Here is a 5,681-nt window from a genome sequence, read left to right as displayed (position 1 = left end):
GTTGGGTATAATTTATGTTTAATTTATGTTTTTCTTGTGTATATAGTGTATTGGTATTGGTATTGGTTTATTCTTGTCACTTGTACTGAGGTACAGTGAAAAACTTGTCTTGCATACCGTTTGTACAGATCAATTCATTACACAGTGCACTGATGTAGTACAGGGTAAAGACAATAACAGAATACAGAGTAAAGTGTCACAGCTACAGGGAACTGCATTGCAGGTAGACAATAAGGTGCAAGGTCACAGCAAGGTAGATTGTGAGGTCAAGAGTCCATCTCATCGTATAAGGGAACCGTTCAATAGTCTTATCACCGTGGGATAGAAGCTGCCCTTGAGTCTGGTGGTAACTGCCCTCAGGCTGCTGTATCTTCTACCTGTTGAGAGAGGAGAGAAGAGAGAATGACCCGGGTGGGTGGGGTCTCTGATTATGCTGGCTGCTTCACCAAGGCAACGAGAGGTATAGACAGAGTCCACGGTGGGGAGGCTGGTTTCCATGACGCGCTGGGCTGTGTCCACAACCCCCTGCAGTTTCTTGCAATCCCGGGCAGAGCAGTTGCCATACCAAGCCGTGATGAATCCAGATAGGATGATATCTATGGTGCATCGATAAAAGTTGGTGAGTGTCAAAGGGGACATGCCAAATTTCTTTAGCCTCCTGAGGAAGTAGAGGTGCTGGTGAGCTTTCTCACCAGCAGAGGCTGATAGCCGTGGAGTCTATGTGGTTGGACCAGGAAAGGCTATTGGTGTATCTGATTCCTTGTGCCTGTGTTGCTGCTGCAACTAAGATTTTCATTGCACCTGCGCATACATGTACTTGTGCATATGACAATAAACTTGACTTTGACTTTAAAAGGTGTGAAGCATTGGAAGAAAAAATCCAGCACATAACGTACCCAGCACTAATCTCCCATTGTTTTACTTCTGTGTGTGGTGATGTATTTCCCAAAAATCCATAGAATTGACTGACAATGCCTTGACATCTAATGTTAAGCACATTTCTCTGATTATTAATGTCTTGCTTATTTTAGTGGAATTAGTCCAGAGGCTACTGTTGACATGTTTCAGAGCTGAAAAATGAATCCTAAATAGAATGTGAATGTTCCTGACAAAACCAACATTTATCACCATGCAGAGGCCATTTGAGAAAGCATTTAAGGGTCAGCAGATTGTACTAGAGTTAAATATACATTTGATTAACTTCCTCACAGAGCCAGTGATCCAGATTCAATCATGACCTCGGGTACTGTTTGTGTGGAGTTTGCATGTTCTCCCTGTGGCCACGTGGGTTTCCGCTGGGAGCTCCAGTTTCCTCCCACATTCCAAAGACGTCTGGTCAACTGGCCACTGTAATTGAACCTAGTGTGTAAATAAGTGATAGAATCTGGAGGGGGGAGTTGATGAGAATTTGGGGAAAGTAAAAAGCGGGATTAATGTAGGATTAGTGTAAACAGGTGGTAGATGGACTATGACCTCACGATCTACCTTGTTCTGACCTTGCACCTTATTGCACTGCACTTTCTCTGTAGCTGTGACACTTTACTCTGTACTGTTATTGTTTTTACCTGCACTACATCAATGCACTCTGTACTAACTCGACGTAACTGCGCTGTGTAATGAATTGACCTGTACGGTTTGTAAGGCAAGCTTTTCACTGTACCTTGATACAAGTGACAATAATAAACCAATACTAAATGGTCAGTGCAGATGGGCTGAAGGGCCTGTTTGTGTACTTTATCTCTCTGTGACTCCATGACATTAGTGAAATAGCTTGGTTTTAATATATCCGAGAAGTAATTTCACATTGCTAAGAACATGTTTTAAATTTGTGATTTTTATTTAATCAGCTAAGTTTATTTTCAAATTTCATTTAAATTATGTGGTGAAGTAGTACAGTGGTTAAGTTACTGGAACAGCCAAAGTTCTGAACTATTAATCCAATGATATGAGCTCAAATCCCCCCACAGCTGATGGGGGCATTACAATTCAAGGAAGTTAATGAAAACATCTGGAATTACAGAAAATAACCAGTCTCACGCATGGTAACTGTGAAACTACTGCATTATTGTAAATACACATCTGGTTCACTAATGTGCTTCAGGGGGAAAATAGCTTCCTTGCATGTTCTGCTCTCTAAGTGACCCACCAATGTCTAATTGCCTCCTCAGTACAGGGGGAATTAGGGATGGACAATACAGTAAATGCTGACACTGTCAGTGATGTCCACATCCCGTGAATGAATAAATAAAAAATCCCCAATAGTTGAGGCGAGATTTGAATTCACAACACATGCAGCATTAAGCTGGGGCTTGAAGTTGCTTGTCCAGTAACATTGCCACTGTGCTACTCAATGCTGGGAATCAGTCAAGGAAATTAATCAATACTTCTAGCTGCCGATCACCATCCAGTGATCCTTACTGGACCACTGTGGAAAAGCCCTTCTTGAAATGGAGACACAAGAGACTGCCGATGCTGGAATCTGGAGCAACAAACAAAATGCTGCAGGAACTCAGCACTGTCACAGATGTTGCCTGACCCGTTGAGTTCCTCAACATTTTGTTTCTTGCTCCCTCTTAAAATGGCTGTGAATACAGTCTCACCAAAGTATGTTGTCCCTAGTACAACAATCAACTGGCAAAGTTAGTCAGAGAAGTTGTAAAAAAGATTGTGTAAGATTGCATAATGTTGGAAGTGTCTTCTTTTTTGACACTATTGTGCTTCCAGGGCTGGGGTTCAAGATATTTTATTGGGGCAGTGCAGAATGATGGGCTGTGTGTGACCTGGAGACCATATGCATCTAAGTGTTCAACAGGGGCATCAGGACGGCCGCTAGAGGGAGGGGTGGTGGAAGGAGCGAAGGACCTGGAAGGCCATAATATCTGGGAATATAAAAAGATACTAAAATGTGCCGTTGATAATTCAGTGTGACATTATGAAATAACAGTGTCCAAACAATGGCTGAAGTGATTCCGTTATAGAGGTACGAAGAATCAGGATTGTTCATCCTAGAACAGAGAAGATGGAGGAGAATCATGATGGGTTTAGACAGGATAAATAGAAAAATACTGTTCCCATCAAGAGCATAACAGATTTAAAATGATTGACAAAATATCCGGAGGTGATGAGAAGAAAACATTTTCTACATGGTGATTAGTTATGACCTGGGATGTGCTGCCTGAAACAGTGGCAGATGGAGCTTTAATTCTAGCTTTCAATAGAGATTTGGATGCATATATTAAGGTAAAAGTTTTGCAGAGCTCTGGAGAATGGGAGGGACTGGATAGTTCTTCAGAAAGCTAGCACAGACTTGATGGACGAATGGCCTCCTCTGACCTGTAATGCTGCTTCAATTCTATGCTTCAATAAAAATATTTATTTTGAAATTCTGCTGTCAACATTTGATGAGAACAAAGACCTCTCTGTCCAACTTTTCTCGAAAATTGGCATGAGCACGGTTCCTATTTTTATGCTGTCTGTTTCTGTTTTGCTAAGATTGGCAAATGGTGGTATTTCACTTCTACTGACTTTGCATTCCTGCCGCATGTGGATCCCTGAACAGTGGGGATAAAAATTCTGTGCCATTATAATGCCAAGAAAGCGCAGAGTTAGTGCGCTAACATGAACAGTGGAAAGGTGAATTCCAGCAGGACGGAGGACAGTCAGAAGTGGGAATGATTCACCTCGAGAACAAATCAAATTACACCCAAATCCTCTGGCTCATTGAAATGTGGAGCTGATCTCAAATCTGACCTCCTACCATGCACTGTGTTTGGTCATTGCACATGTGTAGGCTGGGGAACTGCAGAAATAGTTTCTGTGCTTCCAGTTGCTTTATGATGTCAATCACAATATTGATCTCTCCTTATTAATTAAGTAACCAAGCCATCAAGGCAGCAAGTCCAGAAATGAAGGTAAATTAAATATTTGGGGTCTTATAGCAGTTGCTTTGGCCATTTAAAGTCATAGCTTCCCTGAAAACATTGAAAAACCCTGAGTGTCCTTTACTGCACTGAGCCCGGTTATAAGCCAACACCTCCATTTAACTGTGGCCGTGGCTCATGTACAAAAACGTTTATTTGCTCATCATCAATAAATGATGCAAGGATCTTTCCTGGGGGGTGGGGCATCTAAGTGACAGAGCTATCATTGCTGCAGTCCAATTCACAGGTACCAACAATCCTGATCCCTTGCTTACTGTGAGCCTACACAATAGTATTGACCTGATGTTGGCTCGTGAAGAAGTCAGCAATATTGCATGGCCATTACAAAGACACAGTGCAGCGAGGTTTACTGATCATCAAGAGTACGGTGAGAAAGAAATGGACAAATTGAAGTGTGCCATTAGAAAACTTTCTGGAAGAGGCGGTCATGGGCAGTGCAAAACTGTGCCAAGAGCTAAGTTCCAAAAGCTAAAGTCAAATGTCATTGGTGTATTTTGCTACCATCCATGGGATAACAAGTGACAAGTGCTGTTGTTGTATCTGCAATAAATGATCAAATGAGGCAAATGGAACCAGCTTGGTCAGCATGGACAAGTTGGGCCAAAGGGCCTGTTCCGTGCTGTGTAACTCAATAGCTATATTTGATCCTATCATTAAAAAATAGAAATAGTAGTGAGCCTTTGAGCCTGCAATACCATCCAATTTCCCGCATAACGCTTGATTCCCCTGTAGATCAAAAATCTATCTTAGTCTTTACTACACTTAATGACTTGGCCTCCACAGCTCTTTAGGATATTTAACCCCAAATGTACAAAACTCCCTGAGAGAAGAACTTCCCTCTCAGTCCAGTCTTAAATGGCTGACCCCTCCAGACCTCCAACCCCTGAACCCCAGAGTTCTAACCACACTGATTATCCAAGCCAGCAGCTTTACCATCACATTATATCGGGCAGTGATAACACTGTTACAGCACAGATAACGTACATTCTCCGAGGATGATCCCAAGCTCAAAGTACTGAGGGTGGAGCTGGTTCTGTGTATTCTTTACACTAGCACGAAAGCCACACCAATTTATTCCTCACTTTCTCTCTCTCAAATTTTCGCAATTTTTAAAATCTCGTTTGTAATTTCTTATTTTCAGTTGGCTTTCACAGAGAAAGTGCCAAATTTGTTATGATGCAAAGAAGGTCCTTTGAACCTGGTGTCCTGATTCTGTTCTTGTTATCGGTATTCTGCAAAGCTGCAGAAAGATGCAATTTTTGAAATGTTTTATTTATAACAGTGCAATTTTATAAACAGGAATAAAAAGTAAGCAAGTTAACATTTATAAACTTTAAAATGGCTGCTAATAGAGCAGTAAATTCTAATTTGCATCAGGTTTGGCCAGAAAGGAGGGTGTCTGGCATCTGTGCGATGGGAAGCTTTGAATGGGCTTCATTTATGAAATTGAATTGTAGATTCTACTATCATTCTATGAACATCCACAATGCACACCGGGTACCATCGGGAGGAAAATCCGATAGAATCCACCAGTGAAGCTTGAGCAGTAAAGGAAAATCAAAAATGAAAAAGATGTACATTTTTCCCCTGTGTTTCAGGAAACGTTAAATATTAAAGGCAGGAGTATCTGGCGGGGGTTTGCTTTGTATAGTCAGGGGAGACGGATGTTTGCACTGTGACCATGGGGGATTTTTCTGGGCCCCTTTGATGTTGAACTTAGATGAGGCTGCAACCAGAATT

This window comes from Pristis pectinata, chromosome 29 (assembly GCF_009764475.1).
Source record: "Pristis pectinata isolate sPriPec2 chromosome 29, sPriPec2.1.pri, whole genome shotgun sequence".
NCBI classification, from domain to species: Eukaryota; Metazoa; Chordata; class Chondrichthyes; order Rhinopristiformes; family Pristidae; genus Pristis; species Pristis pectinata.
This window is presented reverse-complemented; position numbering follows the sequence as displayed.